This window comes from Procambarus clarkii, chromosome 1 (genome assembly GCF_040958095.1).
Source record: "Procambarus clarkii isolate CNS0578487 chromosome 1, FALCON_Pclarkii_2.0, whole genome shotgun sequence".
In the NCBI taxonomy this organism is placed as follows: Eukaryota; Metazoa; Arthropoda; class Malacostraca; order Decapoda; family Cambaridae; genus Procambarus; species Procambarus clarkii.
In genome coordinates this window covers 6185170-6199620 of record NC_091150.1, presented here as the reverse complement: position 1 = coordinate 6199620, position 14451 = coordinate 6185170, and positions in this window count along the sequence as shown.

The window sequence follows — 14451 nt, the reverse complement described above, 5'->3', positions numbered from 1 at the left end:
GAATTAAAAATTAGCCAAATGTTGGAAAAAGGTGGGCATGGAAGCCGGAAAATTTTCACTCGAGAAAAATTAGCACAATACATTGAGGAAGTCATAAATGCTAAATTGAAACAGACTACAAAGACATCTCATGAATATGATCTATTGTCTCGATATGATGTCAAAAATCTATTTGGGGATGATGTCTTAGTAACCATCGACGAAACTGAACGAAGAATGAAGCGGGGGACCAAGCGTAAACTGACCAGTGACAATCGTCATTCTACTACGGCTGTAACAACAACAACAACAACAACAACAGGAACAACAACAGCTGATCCTGGCCGGATGTGTCGTCGTTTCATACATCAAGGGCAATTGTATGATACGATTTATGATGCACACAGAGCAGTTTGTCACGGAGCAGAAAAAAGAACTTATTTTGAAGCAAGTAAAACTATCGCTAACGCCACTCAACAATCGGTGAAACTCTTTATTTCACTCTGCCACATATGCAATTTGAAACAACTTCCTCGACGAAAAAAGGGGGTAATACGGCCCATTGTATCGACCAGTTTTGCGGAGCGAGGACAAATGGACTTAATAAATATGCAAAAAGAAGGAGGATGTGTGTATAAATATATTTTACATTATCAGGATCATTTAACAAAGTTTTCGGTTTTACGAGCTCTTCGCAGTAAACGGGCGATTGAAGTGGCACGCCACTTACTCGATACATTTGCTCTCTTGGGAGCCCCACGAATTCTGCAGAGCGATAACGGCCGTGAATTTGTGGCAGAGGTCATTCAAGAGCTAAAAAACGAAATGTGGCCCAACATGCTCCTGATTAATAGCAAACCTCGTCATCCACAGAGCCAAGGGAGCATTGAACGTGCGAATGGGGATGTAATAAAAATGCTTGGCAGTTGGATGTGTGAGAATCAAACGCGAGATTGGTCAGCTGGACTTAAAAAACACAGCATATTCACGTGGAATTGGCATATCGCCTTACAAGGCAGTTTTTGGTATAGACCCGCCAATAGTTATGAAGATTCGTCTTTCGCCCTCAATATATAGCCAATTGTTCAATAACTGTCACTATGATGACAATGAAGAAGAAGAAGAAGAAGAAGACAAAGAGGATGAAGAAAAAAGAGGCAAAGAAGCAAAGGTAAAATTCCTTAATATTTATTGGTTTTGTTTTCAGTTCAACCTTGGAAAACAAGAGTCCTCAATTAATTTCTGTATACTAAATTTTTTTTTTTTTTTATATAATTGCAGTATTCCCTGTCATCATCAAGTCCGCTGCTGCGTCAGATTTCTTCACCGTTGCCAGACATGGAAGAAATAATTTTTGATGAGGTTGAGGAGGTTACTGTTACTGTTGCTGCTGGTGCTACAACTGCCTCTACTTCCATATTATCTCTGCCACAAATACCGCCACCTTCATTACCCCCTATATTATCACCACCAACACCATCATCACCTGGTATTGTGCTGTCGCCTAAAGTAATAATAAATAGAAGATTATGTAATTTAGAAGATGGTAAACCTAATGATAATAATAATTCTGAAGTAAATAACGATTCATATAATTTACATATTGAAAATTTAGGAACTATTAGAAGCAAAGTTTATGAGCGTCAGATAACTAATGCCTCAAAAATGTTACAATTGTCATCGGCAAATGTAACACCTGTTAGCCTATATGATACTGTTAATGTGATAATACCTAAAGAAGATAGGGAAAACAAAACAGGAATGCGAACAATCAGTGGAATTATCATCGAAATAGACAATGAAAGAGATTTATATCGTGTAGCTACAAAATTTGGAACAATTAACCAATATCTATCAAGAAACGATTTTGATAAAACAATCGAAAGAATAATGCCAAACGAAATTAATAAGAATCAACAACTTGGGCTTCGTGAGATTGTTCGTAGACAATCAAATTACTTTCTCAGTGATAATAGGCACTTGAAACAATTAGTATGCCACTGTAAACTTTTATCTTGTTTAAATCATAGATGTATTTGCAAAAGAAATAATCAGAAATGTACCAAAAAATGCCGGCATAATGAAAATTTATGTAAAAACTCATAGCACCAAAAAGTAAAATGCCGTTTCGCTCGTTTTTCAATATATATATGGTTGGTTTGGTTTAAATACTCATCAGTAAAGAATTATATTTTGTATTTGGGCTTATTATTTATTACCAGTTCACAAACTGTTATTTTGATCGATTCTGACAGAGTATAGAACACAGGTGAGGAGACTAAAAATAATCTAATGAACTCAGCCTTATTAGGTAAATAGGGTCTTTCTTGCACAGTAGGCCGAGACGTTTGTTCTCTGGCATAGAACGTACTTCTCAGCCACTATGCAAAAAAGACCCCATTTGCCTAATAAGGCAGAGTGATTTTCTTGTTGTGTTAGTTTATTTAAGTTAATTCGTTTTAACTCAAATATAAACAAATTAACTTAAACAAACATGAAAGTTGTAGGCCAAGTGCGACGTCCCCTAAAGCCTATAAAAAATTAGAGGTCATTCATACAATTAACTATAGTATTTGGAGGAGCCACTTTGCAATTTCTGAGAACACACCAGATTACATCAGACTTCTGAATTACAAAAACGTTTCCTCTGGTGAATAGCAAATGAGTATATATGACAGGAAGGATTTTGATATTTCGAGTCAGTAACCCAAGACAGACATATGGGCTGAATAAGTATTGGTCATCATTATTTGATATTATATAACCATCAATTAGGTTATGACTGAATCTATCAAATATCTGAGACTCATATACGAGACCAACTGGCTCATAACACTTTACATACTGTGGATACTTATTTATTTGCCCACTCCTCCTGCGAGTACAACTCCATCTTTTCTTTAAGGCTCCCATGACATAAGTTTTTTCGTCCATATTCTGATTACTGGTTCCTAAAGCCATTACGCCTAAGGTTATAGGCTCTTTCAATATTTCAGCCCTTTTATAACCAAATTTGTATAATATTAGCGAAGGTACACAGAGACCAATGGGAATTTTCTTGCCTTGTAATTTACATTTTATAGTCCTCTTTGCAGTACCTTCCCTTTCATGTAATGTCGTTGAAGAAGCATTACAAAGGTCAGGTATTTTTAACCTCTCGAATATTGAAAGAAATGGAATATTATACTCATCTTCATTAAACCACTCACAGATTTTTCGTTTCCTTTTAATTTCAAAACGGGGATGAATAAATGTCAACCTTAGATCTACTGGATACAATTTACAAACTTTTTGATCTGTTTTAAATGAAGGAAAAATTCCACATCTTTCGGCATCAGTATCCATAGTTTTTATTACTTCTTCATAAAATCTCCCAACAATATCGGAAAAGTTGGGAGGTTCTCCATTGTCGAGGGTACCATTTGCAACTGTGAACATTGATGTAATTTGTTCTTTCCATGTAATGTAGTTTTTAGGTAACAATACTCGTATTGACGGAGACTCAATAAAGTATATCAATACTGGTACATCTTCCGGATGTATTAATTCAGCGATTGCTATGAACCCTCCTTTTTTTGTTTTTTCATTTTTTACAAGTGTATAACCTGAATATTCGATGGGAATGAAGTTTGAAAGTTTATCAACAAGCCAGTCCTTCCCAATGAGGCAATATATTTTAATATCTTTATAATTGTTCAACACGCCTAATGTAGCAGAGGCATATTCTCCACAAATGGCAGCTGATCCTCTTGCTTGACCAATTATGTAGCTGGCAAGTTTCATTTTAGGGGTATGGATTGAAATCATAATTGTAATCTTACCTAATAAAAAATATCTATATCCTTTTATAATGAATAAATATAAAAAAAAATCCACTACCTGTTAACAGGTAGAATTAGCTATGTTATCATCAGTGCCAACCAGGCAAAGGACAACACGAGATTGAACAAATGGGAAAAAGTTTATTTAACCCTGAATGCCCCACCTGGACTTAATCGAGCCTTTATTATACTTTTAAAAACATTAAAATCGATCCGGCAGAACATCAAAGCCCCCAAAACATAAACGTATATAATAATAATTAATAATTACTTGCTGTTTTCCGTTTTTGGGGTATACGGTTGTTTTGGTTTAATAACACACATCAATAAAGCCAACTATTTAAGGTTCGATTTGCATAATAAACAGGAGCAATATCCTCCCAAAATATATATATATAAAGAAGTGTGCGACCAAGAAAATCAAAGTCATTAATCCTATAAATTAAGGTAATGGATTGGAATCAATTATTAGTATTATTATTAATATTGACCGTAAGAAAAATTACTACTGTTTGTTTTGCTCATTCAATAATTCCATGGGCTCCATTATCTATTAAAACTCCATACATGACATTTATAAATGACCCATTTCATCCTACATGGCAAACAAGACATCAACAATCAAAAACAAAATTATTTAAAGAAATAGTAATGATCCCAACTGTTTATAATATTTCATTTTCAATAACATGTGGTGCATGTTATACATACTCTTATTTCTTATATCCAAAATTAACTATAAATGTAGATATAAATGAAGAAACAGAGGGACGCTTATTATACGAAACTTTTCCAGATCCTAATAAATACTATATAGGATGTAAAATATATGAATGTAAAATGACCACGGTTAAGATTAAATTAAATAACCCTTTGGAAACATTAGAGGGAAGAATAATTTGTCATTTGAATCGTGGTATTCAACATACTAAAGAAATTCTACTCTTTAAAGGAATAAGTAGAGTAGAAATACGTAAAGTAGAAAACAACCAGTGTGCACTTCCTATTAACTTAACATTGTTGAATTCTTTCATTTCAAGCCGAACTTTTAGTAAAAATGAAGATATTTGCTATATATATCCGATAGTAAGTAGTACTAGATCGTTTCTTTTCAAAGAGGAAACACCGTTATTAGTATACCAGATTAACTATACACATCAATCAAATCGTGTTGGATTATCTCAAGAATTGTGTTTTAAATTCCAATGGTTGTTTTGGGTTTTGGGTTTGGGGCATTTTTTGATACATTAGACATTGATAAAGAAATAGTTTAAGTTTTTGATGGGATGTTGATGTTTATTAACATAAATTTTAGTTTAAAGTGGTTCGGGAAGTTCGTATGAAATATACTCTCCTATTTCTTCCTGCCTTTTTTTTTTTTTTTTTTTTACTTTTAACACATATAATATAATATAATTGAATAATTAATAAACTTACTGAAACTATAATTATTATTATACTCAAAACAAACAAATATTGATGCATATAGGTAATAGCATGCGAATCAATACTTTTTTTACAATTACCAATACACTGTGCTATAATTATGTAGAGTGTCCCATTTAAATCTTCTCGATGAACTTTAAGTATAGGACGAGTCTTATTATTATATGTTGTTATATTGTCAAGAATGCTATCTTGTTCATCCAATATTTTAATATTATTCTCATCGTACACAAATTTGATAACAACAGACGACATTCTATTTAAGGTATCACACTTTTCTGATAATTTATTAACATTATTTACAACCTTTATTTGTGAATGACTGTGATCCAAACATAGTGTCTTTCTTTGACCATCTATTAAAAACTTAACATAGGTATCTGCTAAGGGCGTCAGAATAAGATATTCCTCTTCGTTACCTGAGGCAGCAATTTGTAAATCATATTTCATTGATGATGATAATTTTCTGTATGGCCAGCCTTGAGGGCAACCTAGAAGAATATTGATATGGCTAAATATTACAAATCTTCCTATTAATTTACTTGTTGTATTTTGATTCAGTCGTCTTTTCATTGGTAATTGAAATTTATTTAATATAAATAGTTGTGAAACATTCCCAAATTTTAACTCTGCATTTAACCATTTATGTTGTTCTGTATTATTATATCCTAATAATTCATTTAAATTTCTATCGTAATAAATAGATATTATAAAATTGAGGTTATTTCTTACAAACCAAAATTTAATTGAATCTTCAAATATTGTCAATCTTTTTCCATTTTCGTTGACTGCACATTCAGTATATAAATGGGGATTGTGACTAACTATTACTCGTACTGATAACAAAACAAGAAGAAATATCTTTCGTGAAATTGTATTCATTTTTTTAAAAGGTAAGAGTATTATTTCGATGTGTCAGGGTGGTGTTGTGCGTTCTAGTGGTCTCAACGGAGTTCCCCCACCCCCCTGCCTCCATCCGGGAGAGTCCCATCCTGTCAGGGTATAAATATTAAAGGACTCGAGGTTCCACACACATCAGTGTGTCCCTGCTACACCCAACAGTATGGACCATGGGGTCCCTACTATAAATCACCTCTCTAAGGGTTTAGCAAGAGATTTCTCTAGTAAAGTAAAAGGTGAGTTGCAAGTCTTTTCTGTTTTTAAGGTGCCGTGACCCTGGAAGCCATTCACAGAGATAAGATATTATTAGCCATAGTCTTGTAGTCTTTGCGATACAGAATGGTGATGATCATACATACTTCATAGGATCAATTCAAGTGTATAACTGCCGAGTTCCTTGTCCGAAACTCAGGACAGATGTGGTGGCTATAAAATGAAAAATCAGAGCAAAAGATTTTCCTAGCCATAGCTGGTTATTTATTTATTTTTTATTTTTTTTATACATCCAGATTCTGAAATTCAGGATACAAGGAAAAGAAGCATGTCCTTTTCCGAGTTACTGGAAACTGAAAATATGGAAAAAAAAGATGAAGATTTTAATTGGACTCCTACTTACTCTCCTCCTCTAATTTCTCTAGATCAATCTTCCTTCCTTGCCACAACACACCCACCATCTCATTCTCATTCTCCTTCTCCTCCTCCAATTAGTTATCTAGATAAATTTTCCAGTACAATTTCTATGACTTTTAAAAGTTCCCAATCCCCACCTCCTTCTCCTCCTTCTTCTCCTTCTCCTCCTCCTCCTCTTCCTCCTCCTCCTTCTCCTCCTCCATCTCCTCCTCCTTCTCCTCCTCCTTCTCCCCCTCCTTCTCGTTCTTTTCCTCCTCCTTCCCATCCTCCTCCTCCTCCTCCTTCTCCTTCTCCTCCTTATTCTCTAAGACTTAACCCGGCCCAGCCTCTTCAATTACCAAACAAATAATGACTAACAAACACACAACTTAGTTATTTATTTGTTTCATTTCGTTTGTAGATGACAAAAGTTCCTCAACGCCGCCCTCGTCGTCGTCATTTATGTCGACCTATCTTTCTACACATAAAAAAAATAAGAAAAGAAGATGCCCAGAGATATGGCGAAGCAATTAAGGAACTGGAACCACCTGATAGGCTGTGTATCACTCTACCAACCGTTCTCAGGACTCCTGAAGAAAGGATTTTAAGGAGTAAGCCATGTCAAAATAAATGTAACTTTTTTTTAACCTTTGACCCTTTTGAAACGAAAGATATGCACTTTGAGTTTCAAGCCAAGCAAAGTACTATTACTTTTGCTAATGTAAGGATATATTTGGGATCATCACATGATTTTTTTGAAATTTTCAAAAGAATTTTATATATTATTCCTAATGTTAACTTAGCCAAAATATTTAAGATTATCCCATCCTATGAGGATAAAGAGGTTTTGAACCTCTCTAACAACCTTAAAGCTAATTTTTCAATCGACATATATAAGTGTATTTTTACAAATTTTTATAGGAAATTATTCACACCTGACATTATAAGCCAATTGGTTCATCACATTGGCTACTAGAGCTAGCTGGTGTCTTAAATAATCACTGAATGTTAATATCATCATTTGAAATTTTAGTTTAAGTTGATGTTTCACATTAATTTAATTGAAGTTATACTCCTTGGAATAGCACTGAATAATCATGTCTTTTTTAATAAATATTAAAAAAATGAGTGAATTCCTCGAAAATACTGAAGAAATTGATTTTTATCTACGAATAGATCCGTTATATATTGATAAGACGGAATTTCATATTTTAAAAGTTTGGGATATTATAAATAAACATAAAAATTCAAATGTAACATATAACAATATTCTAAATTTATTCTATAATAATGAATGTGAAATATTTTCCAATGAAATATATTTGAAATTAGTTAATGGTTTTTATATTCCAAAATTTGATATAATACTTAATGTTATTTGAAATTTAAATTAAATTTAATGTTTATAAAAAATGTATATAAATTTATCATATTTGTTATTAATTAATCCCAATATACATGGATATTTCTCTTTTCTTTTTGAATAGCTTCTACTAATAATAATATTACATCTTTCATAAGAAACGAAGAGCTAACTTTTATATCATTTTGCTTAATAATTATTTCGAAAGGTGACCTAAAAATAGTGAGTGTTTTTTTATTCTCACTTTGGTACCAACACTTATTACAATTTCCTCTCTTTACCACAACATTTTGGAGATTAGGTAAATATAATACCCAAGAATTTAACAGCTCTTCAAATTGTTTTACTTCTGATGGTACAGCTATAATTAAGTTCTCTGATTCTTCAATATACTTTATAATATCTGTAAACTTTTGTCTTACTCTCTTTTGGTAATAAGGCTCGTCAGCCATTATGTCAAGTTTCAATAATAAATAATAATAGGAGGATTCAGCTTCCAGTCCCTCTTAAAAGACTTATGTATGTACAAAGGATCAGCAATATAATGAAAATTATAGAATATTAAAAAAAAATATGAAAATTGGTAACAAGAATTTGAAGAAAATACTGTTGTAGTTGGCCTGGCAGAATTCAGTGTCGTGCGCCGATCATATTTGCACGATAACTTACTTTGTCTTTAAAAAATATTTTATTTCTGACATATATAGGTTCTCTGATTCTACAATATCCTTTATATTATCTTGTAAGCTTTTCTCTCTCTCTATTGTTTAGTAATAAGGATCATGTGCCAATATGGCGAGTGTTTCATTCATATATCGATGTATTGAGACTTCAATAGAATTTACTAGTATCAATGAAATTAAACAGGGACACTTATCCACTAGAAATAATATTTTTGAAATAATTATTAATAATAATAATAATAATAATAATAATAATAATAATAATAATAATTTAGGAGGAGGAGGAGGAGGAAATGTAATTAGTCGTCCTAGGTTGGTTTTAAAACGATCGCTGCATCAACCAAAAGTTGAACAATTTAAAAAAAAAAAACCAGAGATAATTACACAAAAATGTGCTGAATTATTATGTAAGGAGCCATATAATAAACTCTTAGCAATGAACCAAAAATGGCAATGTAATATTTTTTGTCCTTTTCATGAAGTTCGTGGTAAATCTCGTACACCTTCAGATAGACTTTATATTCATCGTCATCGTTTTCACTGTTATTCCACAAATTGTAATAAAAGAGTTTCAACTGAGAAACTCCTAAATTTTCTCTTAAATAAAAACCAAAAATGATTTCTTCGACATACCAGTATTTTCTTCAAATTCCGGTTATAGTTTTTATCCTTTTTTTCTATTTTTTAATTTTATTTATATTACTGATCGTTTTTACATTCATAGTTTTTTACGTCAAAGTATTAAAGAGGGACTTGAAGCTGAAGAAATTGCATTTGAAGAAAGACACGAATTTATTGATCTACAAGGTTGGCTAAATTATAATGAATATGATAACAATAATGACATTAAAATCAATAAATGTAAGGGAATGATTTTAAAAGTAGATAGTTCTCAGTCACATGACAATCAAATTTGTCAAAAACTTGGGGGCCGTAAATGTGGACGTTATTTAGAAAAGGTCGTAATACCTATATCATCTTCTACTAGCAATATAAAATATTATTATGGAGGTGGAATCCTCAAACCAGGATGCACATACTGTCTTTGGAAACAACCAGAAGAAAAATTCTGTGACCCAGTATGGGGTTTTCTACAGTATTCATTTGAAGAAGATCGATGGAAGTGTAAATCCTACCTACCAGGTCTTTATAACGCAACTACAAATAGATTAACTGCATGTGAACCAGGAGGAACTTTGGTTAAAATTACCAATGGGCAGGATGAAGTAGTGGACCTTACTCAAATGACCCCCCAAGGCTTTTTTATACCATTAAAAGAACAAGAAAAATATATATGTCGATGTTCCCCTGGATATATTTCTAATCCAGATATCTCACGTTCAGCCTGTTTCCGCGATCCTTGTCTGGTACATTTACCATCTGGTGTAATTACAGCTCCAGGTTATTCTAATGGTCTATGTAACTGCGGTCCTATGTATACTAACTTACATGACAATAAACATTTTCCGTGTACAGCGTGTCCGGATCCCCATTTTGATGAGGAAAAACAAGAATTATCTATTTGGAGGAAGTGTAAGATTGATAAAAATAATATTGAAATACATAAAGGAACATATCCATGTTCAAATTTTGAAGATATTGAACGTGGATGTGCAAAGGTAATTTTAAAGGCAAAATTTGTATCCAAGACTGATTTGATTGATTACGAAAATAAAGAAATTTTTTTTAATTGATTTATGAATTCACTCAATATTAAAAACAAAACTAAATAATGTTTGCATGTAACTCTGATGGTAGTATAGAAATCCCATTATCTTATTTCAAAAAATTACACTTTTATCCTCCTGCTTTACCTTTAGGAACAATTGTTCTAACCAACTATCATCATCATAATATTAATAATGTTGATAAAAATGATGATGATGTTACCTTTGAAAATAATAGTGTAGAAGACTTACAATTATTTGTACAAGACTTACTCATAAAATTGAAAAGGAAATTTATTATGAAATTGGATTCCCATTCAGTCTGTGATTACTCTCCTAATATAAATAATGTTGCACAGTTCTTAGAAAATGGGAGTGGGAGTGGTAAAATTAACATTTTATTTATTAATATTCCAATTTTCTTTTTCCCTGATATTAAAAAAGATGAGCCATTACATAAACGGATATTACGAGTTGTATCCAACACTCATAAAATTACTCAGCTAGTGGAAGAATATATGTCTTCAAAATACAAATCCTCACAGAAAAAATAATGTTATATGATAACGTTACAACTTGTTTTGAAAATTATGGCATTAAATGTCTCTGTAATACAAATTTTCGAATGGATTATTTTGAACAAATGACTAAACAAAAATTCAAATTTTCCTTTTTTACAGTAGGAAATGTAACCACTTTTCTTGAAAGAATATATGAGAGAGACAATTTAAAACATCCGATATGGTCTTTGTCAGTACACACAACAACACCGGAAGAGTCCGTTATGGTTTTGAGAATCTTAAACGTGAAATTTTGTAATGGATGTAAGAAAGAAATAATAGGAGATGGTATACCTTCGTCTTACCATACTGGATCGCTAAAAATTGTTTCAAACAATCCTCCTTCAGTTCAATATTTTGATAATACAGGACGTGAGTTGTTTCAGAGTATAAGCAAAAGTAATAATTTTGTAGCAACGGCTGCCTACTATCTCTATTGTGCATTAAGTGATGATGAGTATCCCTTATGTAATTTATATGGGAAATGTTTTTGTAATGAAAATTACCGATGGAATTATATTTTATCTGTTCTGAAGAAAAGCTTCAAACCTAAGGAGATGTCACTATCAAAAATTGAAGATGCAGTTCATTTTATATATGGAGATAAACCATACGTTTTAAACATAACAAATAAGGAAAATAATCAATATCATATTGTTATATCAAATTTAAAATTTCGATGTTTCAAAGAACGAGGTTCAATGAATATTCTTTATGATCAGGAAAAATGTTGTATTCAAGTACAATTTTTAGATGTTTATGGAAACATTTTACCAACTTCTTGGTTTAAATTACTTGATGAATATTATTATATCCAAATTGGTATTCGCAAAGTTATTACTCCCATAATGTTATTAGCATTTGTAAGTCATTATTATTATTTTGTATTTAGGGATTTTGAAGTTGGCATGTATTGTTCGTTCTTCAAATGGATTAATGATGAAAATAGTGATAATATAGATTATAATTATGATACAGAGGCAAGTAACGACTACAAAGAATATGGAAGTAGTGATTATGAAAGTAGTGATGAAATATTTGTTTAATAAAAAGAATATATATATATATATTTTTTCAGTTTTTTTTAATTTTATTTAAAATAAATGTTTATAAAATAAATAAATAATATATAAAATGACTTTGAGTGACTTTTTGTTTGTTTTATTTTTATATAAAATATCGAATTTAACTATAAAGGGGAAAATATTATTTCTGTTTTCTTTAATTTTATCTCAAATTATAAAGTAACTATGAATTTAACTATAAAGGGGAAAATATTATTTCTGTTTTCTTTAATTTTATCTCAAATTATAAAGTAACTATGAATATTTTAATCAAAATGTATATTTTGTTTTTTTATTTTAAATATAAATAAAAAATTATACATAAAATTAATAATATTATATATTTAATATCTGTGATAAATAAAATTATGTTTATAAAATTAACAAAACTTAAACATCAAAAAATTTATATTATATAGAAATGTTTATAAGTTTTATTTTGCAATAAAATTTGGAAAAATATATAAATCCATAAAGAATTATTTGATTCTCTTCATTTTTTTGCCTTAATTAAAAAATAACCAATACAAAATTTGGAGTTATAAATAAAATTTGATGTCTTATTTGGCAAACTATTCAAGATCTGATTTGCCTAATAAGCCAATGAATGGTCCACCACCGGCTGATGGTCCACCACAGGGTCCCCACTGACCACGGGCTGGTGGTCAACCCCATTTTTTCCACAAAATATTTTTTATGGATGAGATACCATATCTAATAAAAAAAAAGAAAAAAAAATGATGTGCTGTTACACTGCCCCTAGATATCATTCGGTTCCCAAGAGTTCGACTTAATCAAACCAGAAATGCTGCTCTTCAAACCAAGGGTCTTAAAATGTTGAATGTCGTTCCCAATCATATCAAAGACTGTACCTCTCCCAACTAGTTTAAGAAAAAAAATGTAAAGTGAGTATAATAAGAGTTTTGGTGAACTTTTGGAATTCCTGTGTCTGTGGGTGTGTGTGTGTGTGTGTGTGTGTCTTTGTGTCTTTGTGTGTGTGTGTGTGTGTGTGTGTGTGTGTCGTTGTGTGTGTGTGTGTCTTTGTGTCTTTGTGTGTGTAAGTCTTTGTGTCTTTGTGTGTGTGTGTGTGTCTTTGTGTGTGTAAGTGTGTGTGTCTTGGTGTCTTTGTGTGTGTGTGTCTTTGTGTGTGTAAGTGTGTGTGTCTTTGTGTGTGTGTCTTTGTGTGTGTGTGTGTGTGTGTGTCTTTGTGTGTCTTTGTGTGTGTGTGTGTGTGTGTCTTTGTGTGTGTAAGTGTGTGTGTGTCTTTGTGTGTGTGTGTGTGTGTCTTTGTGTGTGTGTGTGTGTGTCTTTGTGTGTGTGTGTCTTTGTGTGTGTGTGTGTGTGTGTGTCTTTGTGTCTTTGTGTGTGTGTGTGTGTGTGTAAGTGTGTGTGTCTTGGTGTCTTTGTGTGTGTGTGTGTGTGTGTGTGTGTGTGTGTGTAAGTGTGTGTGTCTTGGTGTCTTTGTGTGTGTGTGTGTGTGTGTGTGTGTGTGTCTTTGTGTGTGTGTGTGTGTCTTTGTGTGTGTGTGTGTGTGTGTGTGTGTCTTTGTGTGTGTGTGTGTGTCTTTGTGTGTGTGTGTGTGTCTTTGTGTGTGTGTGTGTGTGTGTGTGTGTCTTTGTGTGTGTGTGTGTGTGTGTCTTTGTGTGCGTCTTTGTGTCTTTGTGTGTGTCTTTGTGTGTGTCTTTGTGTGTGTGTGTGTGTGTGTGTGTGTCTTTGTGTGTGTGTGTGTGTGTGTGTGTCTTTGTGTGTGTGTGTGTGTCTTTGTGTGTGTGTGTGTGTGTGTCTTTGTGTGTGTGTGTGTGTCTTTGTGTGTGTGTGTGTGTCTTTGTGTGTGTGTGTGTGTGTGTCTTTGTGTGTGTGTGTGTGTGTGTCTTTGTGTGCATCTTTGTGTCTTTGTGTGTGTCTTTGTGTGTGTGTGTGTCTTTGTGTGCATCTTTGTGTCTTTGTGTGTGTCTTTGTGTGTGTCTTTGTGTGTGTGTGTGTGTCTTTGTGTGTGTCTTTGTGTGTGTGTGTGTGTGTGTGTGTGTCTTTGTGTCTTTGTGTCTGTAAGTGTGTGTGTCTTTGTGTGTGTGTGTGTGTCTTTGTGTGTGTCTTGGTGTCTTTGTGTGTGTGTGTGTGTGTGTCTTTGTGTCTTTGTGTGTGTAAGTGTGTGTGTCTTTGTGTGTGTGTGTGTGTCTTTGTGTGTGTGTGTGTGTGTGTCTTTGTGTGTGTGTGTGTGTGTGTGTCTGTGTGTGTGTGTGTGTGTGTGTCTTTGTGTGCGTCTTTGTGTCTTTGTGTGTGTCTTTGTGTGTGTGTGTGTGTGTGTGTGTGTGTGTGTGTGTGTGTGTGTGTGTGTGTGTGTATTTGTGTATGTGTGTGT